Below are 14,901 nucleotides of genomic sequence, written 5' to 3' on the forward strand. Positions count from 1 at the left end.
ACTATCAAAACATTTCTTAAACTTGGTCCCTGCGGGCCACCGTATCCTGCACTTCATCAGCCAATTAAACAGAAGTGAGACACTGGCACGGAGCCAAACTGCCTTCAGATAACATCGGTGTGAATTGTGCACATTTTAAACAGAGATCTCTGCTGTCTTCTCCTCTCTGGTTAAATAAACACACCACATGTTTTGCATGTAAACAAAACACCAGGCGTCTGATATAAATTAACAGGTGAGGTGGACGTGACAAACGTCATTACACAAAGTGGAGGCCTGTTTCCTGCACGTTCATCATGTTCTGCACCATTGGAGTGAACTCAGGCTGCACACCACGTCCTCCATGTGTTCACGAACACTAAAAGAAAGATTCTTCAAACCATTTTCAAACCAAAACCAAAATATTCCATCCACAGTAACACTTTATATTAGGCTACAATTATTCAACATTAACTAGTTATTATTATTAGCATGCATATTAGCTCTTTATCAGTCATTATAAAGCACTTATTGATTCCTTACTCATATTCTACAGCTACTAGGACATTACAACACAAATACAAGTGTCAGTAGTATCCAAATAAATCTAAGTGAAGTCTCTGAAGAGTATGTTCCCTTTTCTGAAATGAGGTCTTGATCATAACTGAAGTGCACGTTCATTCTGGCTTGTGTAGGTTTTATCTATGTGCACTTATATAATTGTGAAGTTGTATTGGTGCATTTGTTCTTAGCCTTGAGGAAAAAAATCTCTTCTATATGTTTGAAAATGTCTGAACAGAGACTTCATTTAGATTTATTTAGACTGCTATTAACACAGGTTTTGCTGTTTTGTTAAGTGAGAATGGACCATATTTATCAAGTGTTGAGAAGTTACTGTTCTTGTGTTACTACTACCTTCCAGTGTCCATAATGAGCATAGTAAGATGATAATTAATGTACAACAATTTCCTTACTTACCATCAATCAGCAGTAATTATCAGGTGTTAATGGCCTAGTAGCTGTAGAATATGATCATGCAGAGACTGTTAAAGAGCTAATATGTATGCTAATGAGCAACTAGTTAATGGTGAATAAGTGTAGCCTGATATAAAGAGTCACCTCGGTTCCCTAATCCAAACAAAGATGGCTGCCCGGGCATCGCATGCAGTAAATACACTGCACCGTCCTTCCTCAAGGACCAGAGAGCCTGGAAGGCAAAGTTCAGGGCAAACAAAAAACACGCTTAAAAGCAGATAAAATCTACCACTAAATAAATCACAAACAGTAGATGAGTGTGACTGACTGCTGTCTTTGCTCAAAGGCACTGTGGCAGACCCAGACCCGGAGAAACAAACTCCTCAGGCTGCTGAAGCCGAACACAGGAGGAAGCTCTCCTCTCCGCTGACCTGTCAGGGTCAGCTCAAAAATACTCCGCCAAAAACCATCCCCTTCCCACAGTCCTCCTGGGCGAGCAGGAGGGGAAGGGGAAAAAAAACAGCAGGATGGAGAGAGAGAGGGGAAGATGAAAGAGAGCAGAGGAGAGCTGCTGGCTTCACTGCCTCATTACTGGGGGTGTTAGTGTGTGTTTTAGTGTGTGTGTTACTCAGCTTGTTACCCAGCATGCTGCGGGGGTCAGTGAGGTCAGAGGTTGTGGGTGGCGACTTCCTGTGCATTAGCAGGAGAAGGATAAAAAGGCTCTCATCAATCACCCAACACCTGGTCGCCGCGGGCAACGGTAACTAGGAGATAACCAGGACCACGTGCAAACAGTGTAAGACCGGGAGCGCCGCGGGGGCGACCTCTGACCCCCAGAGAGGAAGATTTCCCTTTAACTGGCTTTATACGGCGGAGGAGAACTCCTCTCCTCCTCAGACTGAGCCGCTCCGACACAGCAGAGCTGATACTGACCTTATTAAGTAGATCGGGTGTCGACTATGATGTGAGCAGCATCTTTGTCAATGTCATTATAAAATTCAAGGTTTCAGGAATCGGTTACATCCATTCAGTCGCAGCAGGACGCTGACTCAGTTTTCAGTGCTACAGAATCCCCAGACAAGTATCTTCATCCATCAGATCACATCCAGGACAGAGTCTTAGTCTTAGTCCTCAGACGTCTGGATCTGCCCTGGACTGTGTGCTGTACAGCACCACACACTTTCAGTGTCTTCAGCTTGTCTTTTTTTGTGTGTGTGTTGTGACGCTGCCTAATTTCCTCTTATGGGACAATTTAATCACCGAGTTTCCTGAATAATGTTTATGAGCCGGAGCTCGCAAACAACAACAACACAAAGAAGAAAGGAGTCGAGATGTTTAATGCGATAAAGTGAAATGATACTGCGGATACTTTACTGTGTATTTGTGCACATAATGAGCTCACTTTTCTACAATCAACAGACTCTTCCCTTGCTCTTTGTATTTTATGTAAACGGCTCTAAAACCACAGCATTCCTCCTCCTGCACAGACGTGACATGAAGAAGAAAAACTAGCTTTCCGGTCTGCATCTGTAACAGTAGAACAGTAATGTTGAACTATTCCTTTAAAGAGTTTCTTTCACTGACTTAAACTCTGGTAATGACTGTTTAAAGGATTCAACACGAGCAGAGAGTTATCATTACGATGAGTGAAATATTCTGTTCTGTGCTCGGAAAATAAGGGTTCATACAGCAGGACGACGGGAGGCTGCAGGCTGATCATTTATCTGTGACAGCATCTCACACACACACACACACACACACACACACACACACACACACACACACACTCCATGCTGGCGGCTCAATTGACAACATCAAAGGTTCAATCAGATCCGTGTTCAGACACTCAGACACACCAGCTCTGACCTGCTGCTCACTGTGTGTGTGTGTGTGTGTGTGTGTGTGTGCTGCAAAAAGATAATTGATCAACAACAGCAACAACACACATGGCTGTTAGACACACACACATGTCACTCCCCTCCATTAGTCTGTTGTTGATGGGTTATCTCCTCATCAAAACAAACACACACACACACACACACACACACACAGTCTCTCATCATGGATGGATAACTGTTCCAGGCCAATCAATATTCAGATTCCCCTCGAGGCTCCCAAACACGTGTCACTCATGCAGTGTGTTGTTGTTGTGTGTGAGTGTGTGTGAGTGTGTGTGTGTTATATTTGTGTGTATGAGTGATGTGTGCTCAGTAACCCAGAAACTCGGGTCCAGAGTGTTTGTCCTGGTTTATATGTTAACCCAGTTGTTCCTCCGTGATCACAGATCAATAGCAGCGGCGGCGCCAGGTCGCTGGTTCGATTCCACACAGCCACAGCAGATTGTCTGCTGCAGCCTCTCAGGCTTTACGCTTTATTTAAAACAAAATAAATAAAGTACTTTGACATTTTGGGGACTTTGTTGCAGAGACTTAGCTTGGTACCACTCCTGTCTGTATGCAGCTTGTTAGCTTAGCATAGCACAAAGACTGGAAACAGAGGGAAACTGCTAGCATGGCTTTGCTCAGGTAACAAGATCCACCTTTCAAACACCAGCAAGTAAAACGAGCAACAAGTCATTGACTAAATAACATAAAAAGAATTAAATAAAGTCTATTTCCCAAAGTGCACTACTGAGAAACCTTTACTTTTGTGGTCACTGAATTCAGTTTGATTTTTGTTTTTGTTGTCTTCAAATTACTTTATTTCCTGACACATAAAACTTGATTTAACTTCTCTCATCTCAGGCGACATCTTTAAATGTCTTGTTTTGTCTGATCAACTGTTCAAATAGTTGCAGATTTATTTGCTGTGGATTCACTAAGCGATTAATCGACTGAAAGTGATCAAATTAAGCAACATAAAGATCAGGAATCGAGATAAATATATTGGTTTTGATGTTATTCTTCTATACAAACTTCACTCCAGAGTTGGCATGAAACAGACATTATTGTCATGAAAAAACATCACTCGTTCCTTGGAGGTTCTGTGCTGAAAGGCATCGTGGGAAATGTAGGAAGTCACAGCAGGAAGCAGGGGGACAGGTAAAAACTGTTTAACATTCAGAATCGTTTCTGTTATTCTGACCTGAAAGGAGTGTTTGTGAGAGTGACGTGGGTCCAACTAAACACCATCTGTCCCAAAACACACACAGACACACACAGACACACACTCTGCCCTACTTCCTGACAGCATCAGCCAGGACAACACTGACATGAGTCATTTATACCTGTCTGTCTGTCTGTCTGTCTGTCTGTCTGTGGGAGGAAATTAAAATGTGATGGCACTATGGAAGAACCTTGCAGCAGAATAAAGTACTCAGCTCACACAGATGTACAGTAGAAACACAATAGAACACAGTAGCCTTTGGTGCAGTGTCCCACAAGGACTGTACCCAGGATTTCAGAAATATTAAGGCCAAATCGAAACACGGATCAATAAATAAATCACTTAGCTGCAGAGTTTCCCCTCAGGAGCCTCTTTAATCGAGATGGCCAGCCACCCACATTCTGATGGATGTCAACTTCTGATCAATAAAGTGAGTAGATGACAGCCTGAACAACAGATACACATCAAATTTATGGCAATTACTGTGTGAAATAGCACCTTTGGTCCCTTTCTTTGAAGACTAGCAATTTATTTTATTTATTATTATTTCCCTTTGAAAACATCTGACTTCTTTACAGCCTCCTCCACAGAGAGGGACAAAAAATCTGCAGGTAAATTACTGAATATTTATTTTTTTCTGGCTCGTAAGTGGTCAGGTGTAGCAGGTGGTTGCTATGGCGTTGCTAGGTGGTTTTCAGGTGGTTAATGTGTGGTTGCTAGTCCTCACAAAGAAGAAGACTATCTCTTATAAGTTTTAATTGTTCTTTTTCATTATCTTTTCTGAAAAATGTTAAATATTTTTTTCTGTGAAATTTAATTTTCTACACAAAGGTTTAAATGCCATTTTTAAATTTCAAAAAAGCCTCTGCACACTTAAAAATCCCCTGAGGAGATGCTGAATATTTATTTTTTGTTGGCCTAAAAGTCAGATTTAAATATGGACAGTCTAAAAATACAGCTGAGGGCTCATAAAATATTCACCATGTGTTAGTTATTTACTTTTAACTGCTGCTAAAACTCCTGAATTCACAGGAAAAGCAGACAGAGGACCTGACCTCAGCGTCCTCAGTGGCTCTGCACAAAAACCACAAATTTTCATATCACATCGTGCAAAAAAAAAAAAAAAACTGTCAAACTGTAAAGCTGAATAACAGTTTTAAGGCTTCAGGACACAGGCTCTCAGCCACACTCACACTGTCCTCCCTGCATGCAAATATTAGCATTGTAAATGTGAGTGGCCGCCCAGCAGAGCACCAACCCTTCAGAGGAGTTAAAGCCTGAAAAAACAAAAACAACAACAACAGCAAGGTGACGCCAGGGAAGCAGGAAGTTCACAGCGGGATGATGTCACAGCGGCAGACAGAGGAAAACCACCACCACCCCCTGCCACCGCCATCAGGCTCCTCATGTGGACAAATCGATGGTGGCGTTTGCTCAAAGCGCGGCAGAGTTTACTCAGAGTCTGACTGATCAATCCTGCAGTTTACTGAGGAGATTCAATATTCATACAGACAGACAGAGGAGTGATTATTAGAGAGGACGGATCATATAATAGGAATAATAACAGGAGGATGGAAGATGAGGAACAACTATAAACAGGAGAAGTAAACACATCTTCCCTCCCTGCTTAAGATTCAGTCAATCAGCAACAAGTAAACAGTAAAGCGCCGTCACTTTTAAAATAAAGTCATGCAATTTCTCCATAATGAATTAAAATGGCTCCTGTTTTCCTCAGTTCTTCTTTCTTCCAGCGTTTGTTGAGTTTTACCGGCAGCCACAGGTTTATAATAGAGTCGCAGAGAGACGAGGCGTTGGGTGTATTTCCATTTTTCTTTTAACATCACTTAGGTTTGCATTAGGACCACCAGCTTTTATTACTTCAATACTACAATACCCATGAGCCCTGAGGCCTGTACTACGAAGCAGAATTTCAGCTAACTAAAGAGTTTTCAGTCTTACGACGGTGCTTCACTTCTTATCGGGGGTAAATCACCACGGTAACCTGCTCCAGATCAGATCAAACTACTGACCAATCAGATCACTGGAAAACTACAGTCAACATTTCTGCAGGATCCCAAAAGAATTTACAATAAAGTGACAAATAATAAAGATCGATAGATATTTCTATAGAGCAGTGGAATCATTTTTCAGTTCCAGTCTTTCCATATGTCCACAGAGCTTCTAACGAACGGAGACAGAGTGTATCGCACTAAGTAATCGCAGATTTACTGTTATATGTTCATGTTGATTGAACAAAGATTCTTTTATCCACAAAGTGTTGAATGTTTCCCACAATTATAAATGAATATTTCAGTCAGATCGAGCTCAGACATTAACTCTCTCCTCTCTGCTTTGGCAGCAGAAACAGTCTGACATTACTGTCACTGTTTATCTGCATCACATACTCACAATTAATCTAAACATCGCTAGAACCGAACCAGGATTATCAACGTTACTTCTCATATTAAGTATTTATCATGCTTTACTCATGGTTCATGGTTTATTTAACAACTCCTCTCCTCTTTCACTGGAACGATCAGGAAATCCTGGATTGACGAGTTGATAACGAGTTGATAACCAGCAGCCGTACGACCACTCAGTCAGACTGTGGTTGTTAGGTTCAGTGAAGCCAGATAATGAAAAGAGATCCTGGGTCTGTTGAGCAAAAGATAAATTCAAAATGCTTCATTGTTGCTGTTCTTAGTAAAATGTGGTCGGGGTTAGTCAGCCCTACCGAGCCGTCACACAACTTGCACTTAAAAAACCCAAATGACACCAATCGTCCCTCCAACCCACACTTCACATTACCACCATCTGGTCGCAGATACAGCGCTTTAACATGGAGGAGAGCTCACTCTGGCAGACGTTTTCTCCCGTCTGCCACAGCGACAAACTGCGAGGTTGACACTGTTGTGCAGATCCAGACCCGTGTGTGTGGTGTTTATATGAATGTATGGGCAGGGACATAAATGTTGGGTATCTATGTTGTTGTGTGGAACATGTACAGGCTGTGAAAACAAAGAAGTATCCATCTAAAATTAGCTTCAAATTGCATTTTAAATTAAACAATGAAACCTGAACAAAAGCCAGAGATTTTTTACATTCCAGACTTTTCTGTGACTCTCTCATGAGAAAAGAAAACTCTGAGCTTCACATCAACAACATCACACCTCACCGACAGGCTGCAGGTCAAAGGTCGCAGGTCATAGCATTCAGACAAAAGGCAGAACAAACATTCCTGAGACCCTGAGAGTGACAATGATGATGGAGGAGAGGAAGAGTTGAGCGTGAGTGTGTGTGTGTGTCGCCCTGAAACCAGAGCTCATTTAAAGTTAATCAGGCACGCTGCTAACTTCTAACTTATTTAAATCTGCTGATCTTCCTCCTCTCTGGGCTTCCTCTCTTCACCGAGAGCAGCAGACAGAATGATGGATGTCACAACCTGATTAAGACTAACCACAACACCACAACACTGATACACCAGCAGGAGCAACTTCAGATAACGTTTTGGATCACCAGCTATTCTGAATTTTCAGGAGCTAAAGTTAAATATCGCAAGAATAGGAGCCCAAGAAATCAGACTACGACAAGCAGACTGCAGTAATCATAACACAGCTAAACATAAAGAAAAAATAGGTACACTTTGAATTTTTTTTTTCTGTCTAAAATCAAATAAAAACGTGTATTTTGTACAATTGAATCAAGAAAACTCTTTCTGTTTCTTCTCTGCTATCAATAAACAATACAGTAGAAATAAGAGACGGAAAGACCAGGAAAACCATTAAGTTGTATGTTTTAAGGTCAAACAAATGCAAATGTACTGTGAGTGAATCCAGTTTTATTAATTACTGAAAACTGATGATTTTTTGTCAATACTGCACCGATGGGAGAAACAATAGACAATGATAAAAAATAAAAATAGAAGAATAGAACACTAAAAGCAGAAAAAAGTGAAGTATCAGTCATTTTTGTTTATTCGCAGCAGGGTCTGGCCATCTGCTCGCGGCACTAAGACCTATGAGGTACACGTCATAACCATTGAGCTATGGGGACAGCTCACATTTGTCCTTTTTAAAATGTTCGATTTCAGGCCATTTTATTGAGGGTCCTTGTGCAGTTGCTTGTATCTAAACAAATTTAGCATTTAAGCTCTTTGGCTTCTTGTATTCATTGACAAACTGGTTTATTTCCCTCAGTGTGAGCAGTCAGAAAAAAGTAGTGTTTTCATGTCTGTGTTGAAACTCTGGCACTTGATCAACAGCCAGTGATTATTTTGTGAGTCACTGTGTTTTAAAACAAAACTGAGCCTCGTGACAGATGTTAACGCACTGTGACCAGACTTTTCAAAATCACAGCAAAAGTATATTGAGTCTAGAAAGACACAGCATTTATGTTTGTTGGTCTGTGTATTGAATAAACAGCCTTTGTCTTTGTTCTGCCAGGTCTGCTGGAGAACACATCATACCACACCTATGATTATCGCCAGAGATGATAACAACCACCTGTCATTCAACAGTTTCCTACCATTTTCTCACATAAAAACAAAGGGGGTCAAACCAAAGTCCAGAGGTCAAAGGTCAAACAGAGGATGCCTCTCTCCAACGTCAAACTCATGGAGGTCAAAAAGGTCAGATAACAGCTCAGGTACAACTCAGGTGTTAAAAGCTGTCAGAGAAAGCAGCAGCATGCCAGGCTTCAGATGATTACTGAATATAATGAGACTATTACACTCTGTACAACTCACCTCTAATGCAAACACACACAGTCACACACTCTCACACACACACACACTCACACACACACACACTCACTCGCCTGAGCAGCAGTGGAGGCAGTTAAATGTTTCTCTGAGGCGTTTAGGGACTTTCTGCCTCTTCTAGCTGTCAGAACCAAAACTGAATGATGGACGATGATTGGCTGTGGCTGCCAAGCGTGCGTGCGTGCACCCACACACACACACACACACACACATACACATACACATACACACACAGAGCGACACAAACACACTCGCATACGCACACAAGCTTTCCTGAAGCTGCTGGTGAAATATTCAGTGCTGCGCTCACTAAAGGCAGCTCATCTGCCTCGAGACATTTACACCTCATTTTGCCAATTTAGTGTGGCATCCCTCCTCCAGCCACACACACACACACACACACACACACAACACACACACTCAGAGTAAAGTAAAGCTAGTTAATTCCAGCCTCAGTGTACTTCTCCTGCACTAAACCCACTCAGTAGTTCTCTAAGGCGGCACTCATACCAAAGCTAATCACTCAGCTAAAGTATATACACAGAGACACACATACACACTGCAAGTTTTAGATGTACCAATGTTGTGTGAAGCAGCAGGACAGTGAATAAAGTGCATATAACACAGCAGAAAGCACAGACTGCATGTCTTAAACACCAAGGTTATCTAACACACTAACCTGCTTTTCAGTTTACCTGTTGACCATCACAGTAACCTGCCCTGTTAGAGAGACAGCTCACCTGTCAAATGATGTGCTGCCTACCACAGTACAGACACCATGTTTACAACTAGCTCAATCACTAAAAAGACATCTAGCAAGCCTAGCAGGCCAACCAGTCTTCTAATTGATGACCTAGCCAGCTAACCAGCCAGACAATCCTCTCACCTGCAAATTCATCAACTCACTTACTAGCTAACCTACTGACTAACCATCTGATCCCACAAAGTGATGAGCAGGGGCACTAAAAGTTGGCTAACCTGCTAACTAACTACTTTAAAAACTATCCCTACTGCTAATTAATAAGCTAACCTGCAAGGTGACTACTAACCTGCTAAATGAGTCAACTAATTTGTTAACTAAACACATCACCTGCTAACCAACTAATCATAATCATCTACTAGCCAAGCCACAAAACAGCTAACTGAACACATCACCTGCTAACCAAGCTACTAAACTGCTATCTAACCAAATCATTTACTATTCGATCGACAAACCCTCTGATTAACATGCTAACTAACCTGCCAACTACCTACCACGTCACAGACACAGTGTGTACTCACCTGTACAGTTGTACCTGGTCTGAAAGCAGACCTCCTTTGGGAAAGTTGACAGGCTACTTGTTGTTAGCATACCAAGTCCACAGTGTTTACTACTGCCCACAAAACAAACATTTTGGACAAAATAAACAACAAACAGCTGTTGTTGCTGCTGAGAGCTGCTCTGTCGCAGTTTACACCGTTAAAAATAGGCCAATTTAAAACTGACATATGCAAATTAGACGACGGCCTTCCGGTGACCGTTTGTATTTCTACGTGCTTCAAATTTGAAATGCCCGCCTCCCGCTCTTTAATTGGTCAGATGCGAGCTTCCCGATTGGCCGGTCTGAACAGGAAGTGCCACTGCAGCCGCTGAGTGACATAGGATCTGACCAATAGGAAAACAAATCCTCATTTTACCACGTTCTTGTTTTTTAAATTGGGTCCATTTCAACTCTGCTGTACCTCCTCTTTGTTCATGTCGTTTTTATTTATTTTATTCTGTTTTCTACTTTTTGTTTTAATTCCATGTGAAACAACAAACACAGAATTCACCAAATACATACAAAACAATTCAATCCAGCATGAGGCCTGGACAAATGGAGACAAAACAACATGAAAAGAAGTAAACCACACAGAGAGCAGCCTGTAACACAAACAACAACAAACAAGAGGTAAATGCAAGTGTGTAAGACTAACACTCTAAAACCTAAAGATCTTCTGTTAATATAAAACAGAAAGCAGCAGATCCTCACGCTCAGTATTTGGCCGGTTTCCTCTGTAAATGACTAGAAATGTGGGTTGAACCTGTTTGGTTGGCATAAAAAACCCGAGCACAAACAAGGATTTTGTGATTTCAGGCAGACAAATGAGCACACTGTGAAGATCAGCAGTCGGTCCACACAGCGGATCAGTCAGACCAAACTACCCAGCAGCCCCTGCAGCGGCACGCTGACTCTCCATGTGTTTATTTATTAGTTTGCCGGGACTGCTCCATTGGCTGCTCGGCCACCCGCGACATCACATAACAAGCCGGCGGCGTGGTGGCGGACTGAACGGACGCCATGATGGAGGACATGGGGGGAAAGGAGATGAGTCCGGAGAGGCCTGGACAGGACATTTTATCTCCACACACACACACACACACACACACACACACACAGTTGTCACAGAAACACACAGTATGACTTCAGGCTGTATGCAAAGCGTAATGCAAACACCGGTAAAAGCAGACGTGTGTGTTGTGTTGTGTGTACATTTCCTGCCTGCCTGAACACGTCTCTACTCCCAGAAGAAAGGCCGCTGCCCCGACCCCTCCCTGTCTCACTGTCACCGTTACCATGACAACCCTGACAGGCAGCGGTGACAGACAGTTTAAGTGGTGTTTGAGTTTTTTTCCAGCGTGGCTTCCAGGTGTGTCATCAGTGCATTCATCTCTCTGTTGTCACCTATTGTCTCTCGGGTTTCTGCGGTATTTCTCTCCATCACTTTTATCTGTTGTTCAGTGGAAATGGCAGCAGGGCGCGGTGGGGTGGTGGCGGCGGGGGGGGCATGAAACAACAACAAACATGCACTCAGCTAACTCAACACACACTCACCAACACACACAGTGGACTCTTGAAATCTTATTAAGAAACCTACAGACCAGCAGCTGGAGATTAAAAATGGATCATGGCCTCTTTCCTCCTCTCTGATGGTTTCTGAAGCAGATTTTAGTCAGATCGTGGTGCAGAGGTGTTTGGTGGAAACAGAATTATTAAACCAGATGAACCAGAACTTTTATTTTGTAGCCTGCAAAAACCGAAGTGATTATGTTTTTATTTTCACTTCATAAAGCAGCTAATCACAATTTTACTTTCTGAATAGAGATAAGGTGGAATACTTTTTAAAATCTAAGACGGTGCTTTCATTTTGTACATAAAATGATGACATTTAACTTTTTAAAGGATAGTTCAGACGTCAGGAGCTACAAGATTATCTTTTCAACAACTTGACTCATTATTTTGTTCGTATATATATATATATATATAAAATAAAAAATAATATATATATATATACAAAAGATGAAACTGAAAAATGATGTGAAATGATGCATCGATTATCAAAACAGGAGGAAGTTGTGCATTTGTCTGGGACTATTTTCAGCGGCGGATTAATTCACATTTTGTTTTTAATTGTTTTTTGGAAAAAAAATGGAGCTGCACAGAGGATCAAGATAAATGCATTTAATTTTGCGGTGTCTAGTTCTGGCCTCGTATTTTCAAACTTTACTTTCAGTATTTTTGAAACCAATAATTCATTTCATGATGCTGTTATTGTGGAGAACAGAGTCTGGAAAAACTCTTCCTGTTTATTTATTGTCACACTGCAAATCGTTATTGATTATTACAGATACTGATGATGTTGTCTGTTGGTGTTTTCAGTCCTTGGAGCTGTCAGAGTGTGTCTGAGCAGATAAACTGTCTTGCCAGCTTCTTTGGAAAATGAACATTAAGAAGCAGCTCCACTCGTTTTGGTTCCTGACAGCAGCTGAAGAGAGAAGATGAGCGCTGCTGTCCGACAAACACCGACGCAGAACAGATTTGTTATTTTCTGTTTCTAAGCTTCTGCAGCGGCTTTAACAGGATTCACACAAACCTTCAGGGAAATTTTCAGCTCCCGCAAAAAAAAAAAAAAAAAAAAAGGAAAAGAAGCAAAAGAAAAAGCGAAGAAAAAGTCACAGATGTGGAGCTGTGTGTTAACATCCGACCTCAATCCTCTAATTTAACCTCCAGAGATTAGGACAAACCACTAATCCAGACAGAGAGAGAGGGAGAGAGAGTCCTGGTTTGATGTATTACTTATGTATTTTTGTCTTTTTTATTAAAATATATTGTTGTTTTCAACACTGAAATCTCTTATTTCTACCAATAAAACAGATTGAAGTGAAATTAAAATAAAGAAAAGATGAAATGAAAGACGACGAGTTGAGGTCAGGCCAAAGGATTAGAGAGAGAGAAACAGCTGTTCACTGAGTGCACACACACACACACACACACACACTGAGAGCAGGCTAAAGTGCTGCATTTGAGGACCTGACTGAAGCCTCCTTAAATGCTTGAATGAAGATCTGCTCTACAAACTGAACTCTCTGATCCAACACATGAAACATTTATAAAACATAAAACATGTGAAGGTGCAACAGCTCGTAAACGTTCTGACGAGTTCACCGCTCAGGGTGACGCCACAGGTTCATCAGGTCACATGACCACAGCCTGAACAATATTAACTGATTAATGATGTATGTTTTACAACAGCAGAGCTCTGATGCGGTCTCATGGGGTCGTGTTTAAATAGAACACTCTCAGGATGTTTAGTGTGTGTAGTTTAATGCAGTTTTTGTCAGAGAGCGAGGGGTCAGGGGTCAGAGGAGCGACACGAGAAAAGGCTGCAGTAGTTTGATCTTTATGTGAGTAAAAGCAGCGCTGCCACAGTGTAGTGATATTCTGTTAAAAGTACCTAAAGTACCAAAAGTAAAAGTACTCATTATGCATACTGGCCTATTTCAGAATAATATACCTCCATCCCGTTAACACTGAACCTTTTAAAGGTGGAGATCATTTTAATGACTTCACACTGCTGACCACACTGGTAGTTATTTCTCTTCTCTATTGTTCCAAAAACTATGATGATAAACTTAAAAAAGTAAGAGTAAAAAACAGAAGCAAGTACTAAATCTCAAGCAATATAAATAGAAATAGAAAGTGTAGAGTGTAAATGTGCGCGATAGCGACAGTTCAGAGAGATGTGTATTAGTACGACGCATTAATGTGTGTAATGTAACGTGTATTAGGACTACTTGAGTAACTGTACTTAGTTACAGTGATCCTCAGTGAGAGTTACTGCTGCTGCTGATTCACCAGAACAAACTGAGAAACAACAGATTCCTCAGAAACTCTGAGTTAAATAATTCAAATCAGAGGTCGTAACACAAACTCACAGATGGTTAAAGTAAACAGGAAACTCCAGAGTTTCTACATCGAAGAACACTGAGGACTGACTCCTTCCAAAATACAACTAGGAAGAGGATGAAGAGGAGGAGAGGGAGGAAGAGGAGAGGAGAGGGAGGAAGTGAGCGCAGAGCGAGAGAGGATGAGGAATGTGGAGGAGATAAAGGCTGAGAGGTGATGAGAGAGAGAGATAAAGAGAGGGAGAGAGAGAGGGCGAAGGAGAGAGGAGACGAGTGTTTCCCATCCAAACAGACACTTCAGATGATACGGGGGGAAAACGCCTCGTAAAGAACGACAACATCTCTCTCTCTCTCCCTCTCTCTCTCTTATCTCCTCTCCACAGTCTGAGCGGAGGAAGGAGAGGTGGTTCAAGGTGAAGAGCGAGCGAGGCGGCCATATTAAATAAAAACGAGACGAGAGAAGACAGAGGGAAGGAGGGAGGGAGAGAAGGAGAGAAGAAAAGTGGAGGAGAGAAAGAGAAGGAAAAGAAAAAGCAAGGAATGAAGGAGGGAGGGAAGGAATAAAATGGGGAAGAAGGAGAAAAGGTAGATGAAGGGATGGAAAGTGCAGGAGGAAGGAGAAGGAAAAGAAAAAGAACAGGAAGGAGAAGAAAGGAAAGCAAAAGGAAGGAAGAGAAGGAGAGAGGAAAGAGAGGGAAAGAGAAGGAAGGAAGGAAAAGGAAGCAGGTTGGAAGGAAGGGAGGATTTCAGCCCTCTGGCCCCATAAAACCTCCCTGAGCTCAGCTGACCGCTGCGTCATTTTCTGCCTCAGTGCTGAAGCAGTTAACCAGCACACACACACACACACACACACACACACCTCTGCCAGTCATAAAAT

The sequence above is a fragment of the Lates calcarifer genome, linkage group LG8 (assembly GCF_001640805.2).
Source record: "Lates calcarifer isolate ASB-BC8 linkage group LG8, TLL_Latcal_v3, whole genome shotgun sequence".
In the NCBI taxonomy this organism is placed as follows: domain Eukaryota; kingdom Metazoa; phylum Chordata; class Actinopteri; family Centropomidae; genus Lates; species Lates calcarifer.